Below are 13,792 nucleotides of genomic sequence, written 5' to 3' on the forward strand. Positions count from 1 at the left end.
ACCAAGAAAATTGATTGAGCTCTCACTTTTTAAGTTACTTTACAGTCCATTCACATATTGGCAATAGAAAGTGACTAATGCATGGAAATTGCTGCACGTTGTACTTTTAATTTGCTTAAAGGACTAGTCTGCAGGTATCTAGTAGTGAGGTTTCAGATTGCAAGCATGTGGCCTCACTCTCCCCTTCCAAGCGTGTAGGAAAACCTATAATCGCAAAATTTGAAAAATGCAAAAGGCTGTATCTGGACCCTGGAGCCAGTGTTTGGTTTGTTCGTTCCAGGCTGCTGTAGGAACATGGCTTTGCAACATGGTGGACTCCTGGAGGAGGATCTGTGCCCTCTGTCGATAAAAGTCATTCTCAGTTAACAAAAACACAACAATTTACAGGTGATTATACACTAGTGAAAATTATATCACATTCTGACAATAAATCAGTACTTGAGTAAATGTAATTATATTCCACCACAGCAACTCTCTACTCTTGCTTGTGTCTGCGTTCCAGACAGCTCACTTGTGTGTTTGCTAATGTAATTGAGTGTACACCTCTTCGATTAATGGCCACATCGATGCTCTCTGCTGCTTCTAAATTTAGTCATCATTCTCAAAGCGCTCTCAGGCACACCTTCTCAATTCCCTTCATTAGCTGGTTGAGTATCAGATACTGGGATGATGAGGTCATCCCCCCTGAGCTTTGCTTCTTCTCATCCCGCCCCCCCCCCCCCCAAAACTATGGCCTTCACAGAGCCAGCCAAAACAAAACCTGACTGCCCTGATTGCATAAGACACTCGCATGAATGCACTGCAGTGACTCCAGTATGAGTAAGAGGATTTCATAAACAGATTTTAGACTTCTCTCCATCTAATCAACCATCATTCTCAGCTCTATCCTGCCAGCATGTGGTTCGTTCAATCCTGCTACGATGCACGAGTGGGAAGTCAGCCCAAAAAGCCAATTCAGCAGCACCCAGACAGACAGACTGCCCCGTGTTAAGCTGGACCCGGCCTTTGCAGCGGTTATGTAATGGTTGCTGATGCCAATGGCAGTGTATGATGAGCGAGTGAATGAGTCAGTTACTTTGGTGCTGGAGGATGTATCTATTATTCAGGTGCAGGATCACCCTCAGGTGCTCTCCTATGTGCCTGTCTCCAAGCAAAGACTGGACCATCACTCAAAGATACAGGATATTTTAAAGTTTAAAATGCAAACTCTACAGAAAAATATACATTTCTGTCTTTTTCACAGCAGATATTTTCACCTCTTGTCAATGTAGAGAAAGTGCAGGTTGGCTGCACTTCATTCAAGTATAACAGTAGGTCATGAGAGTGTGACATGGAACCAGCATACTAAATGTAATACAGCCATCAGTCACATTTTATTATTTACACCTGTGCACATTTAAAATTTTGTTCCAATAAAAATGCCTATATTGTCAGTTAGTTCAGTATTTAAACAGCCTAACAGTTTTTTCAATTCTACTGAGACCTACAGTATAAAGAATAAAGAATAAAGACAAGCAAAAACACCTATTTTGATCTGTTACTCTCATCTAAAAACTCATTTGAGTGGCTGTTTCTCCAGTTTATTCTCATTTACAACTTCCATACAAGACATGGCAGGTTAAGAAACTGGACACATACTGAACTTGCCTTTGTTTTTTGTTTCTTGCCAGTGGCCAAGAGATTAATAAATACTGACCTTTACACGTCATTGTTGGCTTTAATTCTGAGGTGGTTGAAAGTGATATTGATATTATTAAATTGTGAAATGTGAAATATAGTTGAATGAAATACAAACATCATGGACGCTTTTCTGTGTGATTTAATGTTTTAAAAAGCTGTAAATACAACTACTGCATCTGCAAAACAGTGAGAGTGTGGGTTGTTGTTGTTGTCACTCTAAGGGACAATGTAGTTTTGTATAATGTATTTTTATCCCAGTGCCCTGATTAAGAATTTACACACAAAACATATTATTATTATTATTATTATTATTATTATTATATATAAACATTTTAATGATGATTATTTGTTAAAGGAAAACTGTATATTGCAATATTGTAATACATCAATAATAATGTAATAATAGAGTACATATAACAAATCAGCAATACTCTAGAAACCCAGAATGGACAAGCTAAACACTGGCTCTAGATATGGCCTTTTGCGTTTTATAAAGCAGCTTCAAGGAGACTTTAAGTGGTTATGAAACAGTCTCAGTTTAATACTGATGCCTCCATATGACCAAAATAAGCAAACAAGAGCATAAGCAAGAAGATCAGAAATAGCTGCAAACAGACCAGCAACATATGATCATTCTTTAAGTTGACATGACAAACTTGTCCTAACAGTTGCTAAATTTACGCATCCAACAGAGCAAAAATATCATTAATTTGGATTTGTGTTTCTTAATACCTGACGAGTCCAATATTTAGTCTCCTTTTTGTTTGTTTGTTTCTTTGTTTGTTTTGGTCTCCTCCTGCTCCTGAGGGAATTATCTGACACTTAAGCTGTTAAATTTTGCTGCATGTGTAAACAATGCGAATGAGAGCCAGCAGAGTCAACCAAACCAGTAGTTGTGGATCGTAAGAACAAAACAATGCCACAAGTCTCTGTAGAGCTGAAGAGGGTTTCATAATTCTCTGTCATTGCTAATCTGAATATCAGAATACTAATTTCACCAATTGCTGAACCTTTTGTTCAGCTCTTTTTTTACTTTTCCCAGTGACTAAATTTGCTACAATAACAAGGTTATGTGAGATGTCATTAATAACATTATAAAGCCATTTTATTTGTACTGTATAGGTCTTGTTGTTTTCATGTGTGGCTGTGGCTATTTTTAAAATGTTTTATTTATTTATTTTTACACAGTGCTTACTGTGTGATATCTGAAACACCAATAAACAGACAGTTAAAAAAAGAAAGAGAGAGAGAGAGAAAGCCCTGGCGCTCCAAGGATCACGAGAGGGAGAGCACTACTGTAAATTAAACAGATTTGTTTCATGTCTGTGTCAGTCTGTAATAATCTTCTGCTTTGAGAAGAGTCTTGTGGCAAGCTTTCAGGGATTTAAAAGCTTTCTCTTGCTGTTGGCTCTATTAATCACAGCCCTTTGCTCTCTGTAGTGTGTGGAGGTTTTCTGGGAAACAGGGGTTTAACGCAGGGTCATTATTACAATTCCCTCCTGTTTCTGCCGTCATTATCACGAAGCTGTCTACACTGACATGCGCAAATAAATCTCTTCCTGTTACACAAACATACATATAAAAAAAACACGATTCCCAGAAGCCATAGTTCCATAGTTCAGCCACTTAACTGTCTTATGTATAACCACTTTAATGGATCTCCTCTTCTGAGTTTATTATTTTTTTTACAGTAGATTCAGCTGTAAACAGAGAGACACACCCTTTAGTTGGCTGTAGTTTAAAACATTTGTCTGTTTGACTAATCTCCCTTCTCCCTGATGAACACACAAATCGACGCCAGCACAATATTTATTTTCCAGACACTGAATACTGTATAAAAGTGTTATTATTTTGTAATCTGTGCCCAGGCTCGAGTCAAATTAAAATGTGATTCAAGCTTTGGATTAAGCTCCTTATTTTTTGTTATTTTTAAAAAATATTGAGGATAATACGGATGATGTCCCTGAGGGATTTAACTAATTACAAAGAATCATGTAGCATTTACTGTAAATTATCTTATAGGTCTGACAAACATTTTAGCATTAATGATTGATCACAGATGTAATAACGTATTATCATATTGTGAATCATATGCAGGTCAGTCACTGCATTTATTGGAGAAGAGGTGATGTTGTTGATCGTGTGCGACAGAGGTCAGAAGCCAGAGGGAAGCAGATTTATTTACACAGGTGACACTTTCTTTGTTCCAGGTGTGTTTGAACTGTAGCCATGTACAGCATGGAGGTTATTGTCAGAGACTACAGAGGAAAACAAAAGTGATCCTCATTTTCTTGTCTTTTATTTATATATGATGGTTGGTGGGTTATTATTATTTTTTTAATTAATGTAATGTGAAAACATCATCATGACCATGTAGCACAAAAGAAGAGAACAAGAAAGAAACAAGAAAGCACTGTGAAGGTATTTTTTCCTCATGTTGTGTGGACTGTTGTTGCCCAGCACCTGCAAAGATTTTACCTTATCTTATCTTATCTTATTTCGAATTACTATTACTATTATTACTACTACTGTTTCGCAAAAACAGAACACAGAAAAACTAGGCCATATTTTCAAACCATCAAACCAGGACCCTTATGTATACCATACATTGATTCATGTCCATATGTTTGCTCTTATGCATGCACATGGTGTGTGATGGCCAAGGCCACACAAATGGACAGTTGAGGGTAAAACTGTGCACACACACACCTCACTTCTTTGTTCAATGCACAGGTTAATTTAATTTACAGTCAACCACACCCCAAACAATTCAGGTCCACACTACAGTTTGAGTTATAATTTCTTTATTTTCCTTTAGCTTTACACTGTTTAAATGGAGTGCACACGTTTTCACACTGTACGGTTAAACTTAGTAATTTTCTGTTGTATTAATGATTTTTCTTTGTCTTCTTTTGAGTTACCATGCTGGTGGGGGTGGTTTCCTCCTGGACAGGCAAAAGGTGTGGCCAAAGGGTGCAACCTGTTAAATCCTGTGGCCAGCTCATCAGACCATACCATCTCCTGCCATGTCAGAGGGGGGTTTGGGTTTAGTTAGTTTTTCCTGTGTATTAGTTTTAGTGGATATCCATTTTGTTCTCCCCTTTTGTGTTAGTTGGTTTGGCCAAGCCAGTATATATGTTCCCTCATGTTTCATTTTGTTAGGCCAGTTTGATCAGTTAACACCTTGTTTTGTTGCTGTCATTTTGAGTAGTTATATTCTGTTGACCTCTTGTATAGGCCTAGTTATTAAGTTCCTGGTTTATATTGTTTGGCATTTTTTGGGTAAATAAAAACCCTCTTTTTCAACAAATTCCCGTTCTCCTCTTTGCCTCACTGCTTGGTCCCTGACATGGTGCTTTTATCAGGATGGGGGACATTTATTTCAGTGCTTAGCACACCTACTGAGAGCACCTTTCAACACCAAGAATGCCATGAACACAGCATTGTAATTGCCAAGTGCTTTATGAAGGAAGGAATGAGCCTCCTGGAGCTATTTGGAAAAGACTGACTTTCTCCTTGGCAAGACAGCTAACCGTTCACATACTGACAGCTTCTGTCAGGGAGAGCTGCCCCCCATCATATCTCAGCTATACTATCAAAGGCACAGAAAGAAACAAAAAATAATTTAAGGGTCATAGACATCATCATAGACTATGAACCATTCATGTAAGCTCTGTATAATAAGTCTAATTTTATAATTACACTATCATTTAAATTGTGGTGAAAACTGGGACATTTCAATGTTTTACAGACACCCAGCTTGCTGACTGGGACTTCTGGTCAAAGTAGGTAACGCTCGGTGATGGTAACAAATCCACATTCCAATTGCAACTCATTTCATCTGTCCAAAAAAGTGTAAAAACGACAATTAGCCATGCAAATCACAGTGCTGTTAACTAGATCTTTTCCCTTGTCCTCAGTCTTTGTGCTAAGCTAAGCTAACGGGCTGCTGGCTGTAGCTATGCATTTCATGAACGGATATGAAAGCATTATTGGGCTAATCTTATAACTCTTAGCAAGAAAGCAGATATGCAAATTTTCCAAAATGTTCATCTGTAGTTTTTACTGGTTAAAGTATATTGCACTCAGCAAGCTAAAAGTGTTTATCCAGCAGGTCTAATATGAACATGAGTGTGTGCTGCTGTGGCAGAAGTCAAAATGTGTTTCAGGTTGTTGAACCACTGTGTCTGAGTGCCCAACCAGCTTGAAGGCTTCTTGGCTGATTTCCACTTTCTCACCCTCCTGAATGCTGACAGCTGGCTTGCATTATTAACTGTGCAGCATCTGTCTGGATTTTACAACCTCAACATCCTTCCTCCTCCTCCTCCCTGCCCCGCCTGCAGGACACAGCTCTCTCTGGCTCTAATGAGGTCAGAAGACACGAGCAAGATTGCACTGGGGAAGATGAGGGCTGAGACTTAAAAAAAACACTCTATGGATATACTGCACTGGTGTCTGACTGCAGTCTTTACCTGATGTTTCTCATGTCAGATGCCTCACAGGAGCTGGTTTATGAGGACTGACAGAACTGAACTAATTCCATTTGACAGAGTGAAAAGCTCACAAACTGTACTGAAGACATGGCTAGTTGTTGCATAAAAGTTTCATTTTTGCAGACCTCTGGCATTTGTAATGTTCTCATAAATATGTATGTCATCACAGTTTCTGTCACCTAATGTTCATTCAGACAGAGTGAGTAATGCTTCTTCATCAGCCGTCAAACCACACAGAATAGGTTGTGCAGAGTGAGCAAGTGTGATGTTAACACACAATAACGTTTTATTTTACTAAGCACTCTGTGACCTTTACTGAAACCTGACTCATTAAAGACCCTTGCATGAAAAGATATTACCATATATGTTTTTAACATGTAGTTTAGCCACATTAGTTAGTTTTATTTTCATCTAAGCAACTGAAAAGTGACACTAAAAGTGAAACAGTGCAGCTGCAGTTGTTGCTAATGCAGCCTCTCAGATGTATGCAACAACTGGCTGAGCATTGCAACGGAGATGTTTGAATGACTTTCATAAATGTAATGTTGATTTGATCTTTTTTTTTGTCTCAATGATGGGAACCTCAAGCTCAAAGAAATGATTCACAGACAAAAATGAAAATATCGATAACTTGTCTTCTTTAATTTTACTAAAAGACAGTACCTTTTATTTTCAAGTTCTTATGGCAAAGAAGGCAACAGTCCTTCTCTTTGGTATATGACTACATTTTTGCAAATTACATATAAATTTTTCACTGATCTTCTTCTTCTTCTTTAGCTACAGCTGTAGCTAAATGCAGCCTCACAGAGCCGTAAGCACAGCTGTAGATTCTTTGTTTGCCTCACTGCAGCTACTATTGTAACAATTCAGTCTATTCCAGCTAATTAGATTGTTATATTAGTTTTTCTCACAGAGTTGTCTTATTACTTATGCCAACGAGGTTATGTTTTCATTTAGGTTTGTTTGTCTGTTTTTCAGCAGGATTACGGACAAACTGCCAGCCTGATTGTGATGAATGTTGGTAGAGGGGTGTAGCATGGGCCAAGGATGAACCCATTAACATTTGGAGCAGATCAAAATCACAGGGTGGATGCACAATTTTTTTTCACTTTTTTTAACTGGTGGTTATGCAAAATGAACTGATGTCATTGCACAATGCACAAACCCATGGTGGTGTTCAGTGACTAAACAAGAAAACAAGAAAATATAACACCCACCTCAAACATCACTGTAGAAACAAATGCAGCAGGTATGTAAGACATAAGAAATGTCTAAATTGTCCTTGCTGTTTTTTTTCCAAGTGGTTGCATTTGCGGATTTGTATATCATACTGGTATTGATAGAGATGTGTGGTCTGTGAGTGCCCTTAGTACTTCTACTGTGTTTCTGGAGTAAAATATACCTCTAGTGACATTTTATTAAACATTACATTAAGTACATCAGCCCATAGGAGAGAGCAAACCTTGCAATTCAGGCTAATAACTGGATGTGCTACTTACACATAACATGCTCAGTTCAGTGCAACATGCACCCAATCCAGTCTTCACAATAGCTGTTATGATGCTGCTGGTCCAGTCAGCATTTCATAAATCCCACCTTCATCACTGAACCCACCTGTAGGCTCTGAGCCTCGTGATGTAGGAGGTCAGAGTCCACATGCAAACATCAACCCTGTAAACATTTTTTATCCACAATATAAATTGTTCCATGAATTGGCCGACTGAGACGGATATAACCTTTTTGTTTGAAATAATAACTGAATTAATCTAGGATTTCCATGTTTCTATTTACAGTATGATAAAATAATCTAATAAAAATAAAAGGAAAAAGAATGAGATCATATATTATGTAACGACACATTTTCTCTGAAGAGAGACAGAATAATCCTCTTGTGAAACATAAAAAGTTTACAGATTACACCCACTCCCATAATAACCTCAACATGGATAAACAAAAAGTGAAAGGTGGGCTAAGTGAAGATACATCCAGGCTCCACTGTGCTGCTATGATTCAGGGCAGATGCTCGCTGAGAGGAAATTTATGATGATAGTGATGTTAAGTCTAATACTGCTGAGTCCAGACCTCCTGATGTGAGCGAGGAAGAGAAAGAGGGTCCAGAATTTAAATGCAAATGTACTGTCCTTATCAGTGGAGAAGAGTGATGTATGATGGGTAACCTGCAGTGAGGAGGGGGTGTGATGGCCTCGGCCTTGGTCCTGCTTGATGATACAGCAATTTATCAGCTGACTGACTGCACTGATTGGTTTCTATGAAAATTACACTGCGGCTGTGGGACCTCCTTCCACTTTGCTGTTCATTAATTATATGTCAGTGTTGCAGCAGCATCCAAACACAGAGCCTTTGAAGGATTAACAGTACAATTATAAATTAATGTTACAGATTAATCACAGATCCCCAACTGTGAACCAGTGGTATGAAAGTTTTTCCAATGGAGTGCTTGAGATCAGTCTTTAAAGGGAATGACTCCCATAATGAACAGCAAACATACTGTGCAGGGGGGCGTCGCATTGTGGACTTGTGTCCCTCCTGTACCTCTGTGAATGTCTAATGCTCTCTTCTGGGTACTTCGCTGCTTTTCTTTAGCTGTTTACTCCCTGATCCGTGTAACATATTGACGCTCTGAGATCTCTGTGTAATGTCTCCCTATCTAATGATGTAACATGCATGTTTACATAATATGATGGTTTTCCACAGTTTTTTCTCTTTTTCTGTCCTTTCAGGTCTGTGATTTGCTTGCAATCATCCTAGCTGCCATGTGTGTTTTGTATCTCATTCTGTTGTCAAAAATTCAAATATTGTGTAAAAAAAATTAATTAATAAATGTTAAATGTCCTGCACAGGGCCCAGAGAGATAAGACATTTTCAACATTTAAGGAAATGTGCTTATTTACTTTTTTGCCAAGGGTTTGATGAGAAGACCAATAGTTGATAGACTGGTTTGTTAAATCCGTCCAAAAATTGAAATGTAAAATGTAGTTTTGCAGGGGGTTATATGCTAGAATAGTTGTTACTATGCTTGCCAAGAAATAGTCCAGCACACCAACCTCTCTAGAAAACTGGCATTTTTACTCTTAAGCTGCGTTCCAAATTGCATCTTTTTTCTTCTTATTTTGAGTATGTACTGCAGCTGCTTTTACAAAATATGTACTATGTTTAGACATACTTCATCACCTTGAACTTTGACCGTCTTGCTCATTCATCTGTCATCTGTCTGTGGTGCTCTGTCTGTGACGTATCTTCTGCCTCACAAAGGACTGTCAGAAAATCATGCTGGCTTGTATCCTGCAAAATGTGACTGGATGAAGTCCTGACATCCTGGTATTTTTGGCATACTGTGCACATTTCACATACTATGAATTGGGACACACTAAACCTTTTTCTGGCATACTAAACAGTGTATGTTGTATGGGAATGGAAGGCACTCTTAGTGCTTTAGTCTTTATGCTAAGCTAAGCTAACAGGATGCTGGCTATAGCTTCATAATTACTGTACTGATATGAGAATGATGTAGATCTCCTCAGCTAACTCTCAGCAAGAAAGGGAATATTTCCAAATATGTCAAACTCTTCTTTCAAACATGATACAACTTTTATCATTTCTAATGGGAGTCCACAGATACGTCATTATTTGTATCGCATCTGTTCAATCAATAAAATTATCTGTCTCTGTATTTGACTAGAAGACTGAAGTAGGTGTGGTTTACACTAGAAGTCACATTAAATTGGGCAAATATTTTATTTTCTAACCTAATATTCACTGGCAATGTTGTGCCTTCAAAGCATCAAACTGATTTAATACCTGTATATAATAAATTATATTTCTATAATAATAACTCTACAGTAAAGATATACAAGTATAATAATATCCTTCACTTGAAGTAAATAATCTTGGTGCATTAAATCAGTGATTGATTAAAGAAGAAGGTGACCCCTTTTAACTCTGCCGAGGTAATCATGGAGTTGACTTTTTCCAAATAATAATGAATATTTTTGGATGGAGGAAATATCTGTTTCCCCCCCACAACATTTATGCTTTCCCAAATAAAGTGTTTGGATTCGGGTATCTCTCATAGAAAGTGATGTCTAACTATTCTTTCAAATGTATCACAACACACAATTTCTTAACACTCTAATGAAGCTGTTAAATTAAAACATATTGGTTTCTGTTTCAATAAACTGATTCATACCTGTATATTCAGAGTGCCTGAGATTAATTTTCTGCTTTATTTTCAAGCCTTGAATGTTTATAACAAACCTTGAATGCTTTAATGGCACTGTGTTATTCATGTTTCATGCTTTTGTTTTATAATGTACCAAAAAAATAAGTGTGGGTGATTTTTTTTTTTTTAATAAATGTAGGTGGGTTTAGAGGGTATTTATTTGATGGCTTAGTCCTTACAGGCAGAAGAATTATCATTTTGTTCACCCCATGTACACACAGTATAGAGGATGGACAAAATAACAGAAACACTTTATGTAATGCAACACAAAACAGAGATGAATCCCACTTCTCTGATACAGTTTTAACAAACACAGAAGGGATGTTTTTACCAGGTCTGAATTATACTGTACAGATGCCCCCCCTGCTGTGTCTCTGGTCCACCAGGTCCATTTGTGTGGTTCTGAGCTGTGTGACCTTCTAACAGATGAAGGTTGTAGGATGCTGCAGTAAATCACCAAACCCCCTGTAGGCCATTTGTGACTCAACCAAAGACATCTCACTTCACTGCACGACCAGACAGATGCTACAGAGTGAAACTGAACTTTCTTATTCATGATCCTGCTGTCACCTCTGGACAGTCAGAGTCCTGAAATGTTTTAGGAGAGACGGAGGAAAGAGTTTTACTTGTTAATTGATGTCAACTTTATTTATATAGTTACAGGTTTGCAAAGTGCTTCAAAGGCATAAAAACAGAAAATACATAGTGCATTTACAAATTTAAATCAATTCAATGCAAAAAGACAGTAGATACATTTAGGAATAGATAAATGAATAAAAGTATAAAACAAACAAAAGTCTCAGTAAAAATCATTGTATAAAAAATTGTTTTGTTTCAAATATGTTTTATTGAACCAAAGAAAGTTATAAATAGAGTATACTCTGGTGTGAGAGCTCATTTTCATAAAAGAATTATAAAATTATAATACCGTACATTCATAGATATAAAGCAGATGATATGTGTATACCTTATAAAGGTAAAAAGATTGTACTTTGGATTGGACAGACTGAAAAGGAAAGGAGAAATTTTCAAATACATAAATATTACATAAAAAAACAAAGATAACTAAATGTGTATATACTAAGTAATTAAAGAAAAAAAAGAGTCTGGGTCTTAGAGTTGGAAAATAAGTCAGATAAGGTAGTCTACAAACTGTAGGTGTTTACCTTATCTTCCCTCGTAGTCTAAGCATGAATTTTTAAAAGAGTTTTAAAAGAGGACACTGAGGTAACTTGTCTTGCTCCCAGTGGATGGTTATTGCAGAGTTGAAGAGTCCTCATGGCATGTCTAGCCTTGGGGACTGACGGCAAAGGCTGGTTAGCAGATCTAGGAGTGCAGTCAAGAAAAATTTAGAGCAGACCAGAATTTTGAGCAGTTGTCCCAAAAATGAACAAGCTAAAACAAGAGCTGTCTGTATGCTGTATCAAATGAAACAATAATACTTGCTTTTGGTTATTAAAATGTCCTGTTCATCTTTGTAAAATATGTGATTTCACTTGTCTATTGCACTTGATTGGCCTATCTTAAATAATTGATTGTTGATGTCATTCAGCCTTTTGTAAATAATATGATGGAGCAGCTGCCACTGTGGGAGGCAGTTGTAGTAAAAAAAAAAAAAAAAACTTTTAAGAAGTATTTGCAAGGTTCTACCACTTAATAGACATATTATCTGCTAAAGATATGTTTAAAATGACAGTAACATGTCACCTGTGTGTAATGAGTTAGGACACTGTGCTTTATCCTCAGATTCTCTAACTGATAACTCATAATATTAATAACAAATGATCAGAGTTATACCTATTATTTTGTGTATTTTGACCTCTCTGACATAGAACCAAGGAACACTTTGCACATCTGTTAGATGAGACAGGTGCATAGGAGAGAGACGAGTAGACCAAAAAACGGTCTAACTTGCAAAATAACGTTTATTTGCAACGTTTCGGCACTAGACCTTGATCAAGCAGAATCTTGTGTTCTTGTGTAATGTGCTCATACGTTTGAGTTCTTGTAAGAGCGCCATATTTTGTACAAATTCAAGGCGGTTTAATGATTTCTGGGGGAGTCTGACATATAATGAATTAAAATCACAAAAAAATTGCTGGAGACAAAAGCATGGATGATATATGAAAGCAATGACCTGATCTTGGTGATATTTCTGATTAAGGAAATAGCTAATTTGGTGATATTGCTTAAGTGTTTATGTAAGGCAGATTAGATTCTAAGATTACTCCCACATTTCTGGCTTCATGGATGGACTCCCTCAATGCAATGTTTGGGTCCAAACACCTTCACACTGGTCTTTTCATTATTTAACATTTGAAAGTTACTGTTACTGGAGTTTCACTTTGAAGATGCACTTTTATGGCAACTAGAAATTAATAAAGTCATTATTATGACATGAAATTACTCACAGTCGGTGAGTGAATAAAAAGCCATGACTCTGAGGGGAGTCATGATGTTCTCACAATAAAACGTGTGACACTGAAAAGAGTCATGGAGCATCTGCGCGCCTGAAGCGGTGCGTTGTGTTTTTCCAGTCATGAAAAGTTACATCTTACTTGAATCACCACAAATCTGAATGTGCTGAAAAATATAAATATACAAAATGATTTAACACATTATAGTGGTGATAAAAACATATTACACTGTTATACTAGAATAAGCAGCAAAAACGAGGCCACATTATTCTCAGTTTTTTTTTATTTTTTGACAGTCTTGGCTCCTGTTTTGAGCTTTGGTGTTATTATGCGTCCCCAGGCAGACAGCAGCGTCGGCACGCATCAGTGACTCAGTGTGTGCAGAGGATGACAGTGCCAACCTGGAGCCAACACACAGTGCTAATTGTGTCTATTTGGACGCCAAAGCATGACTCTGGGAAATGAAACCAGTTACCGTCACTGGTTAGTGTGTTCTCTGGCTGCCTACAGAGAGCAGACTGTCCCAGGACTCACAGCAAGCTATTCCAAAATTATTACTTATGATTTTTATTGTTTGAGTCAGCTCTAAAAAAGTGATTTCAGTCCTGCAGTGAATCCATCCAACTCAAAACTTTGCTGTTAAATACTAATTTCCTTAAATAAATTTGTCATGTGTTTGAAATGGTCAGTTGTTGTTTCATCAGCGCTGCAGAATGAATGTTTAGAACCAGGCAGGATAAAATACGTTATGATCTACATGCTCTAATAACTCTGAAGGAGTTAGTGGAGCATGTAGATCAACATTTGGTGACTCTTTCTCTCCGTCTCTGCAGATTTAAAGACTGTGAGACTCGGCACACCCTAAGAAATATTTTGGATCACTGCTCTTTTTCCAAAGTCCTTGCAACTGCACATATTTTAATAAAATTTAGCATAATTTGTGATTAGCAGTAAAGCTGAAG

This window comes from Lutjanus erythropterus, chromosome 6 (assembly GCF_056507025.1).
Source record: "Lutjanus erythropterus isolate fLutEry1 chromosome 6, fLutEry1.hap2, whole genome shotgun sequence".
NCBI lineage: Eukaryota > Metazoa > Chordata > Actinopteri > Lutjaniformes > Lutjanidae > Lutjanus > Lutjanus erythropterus.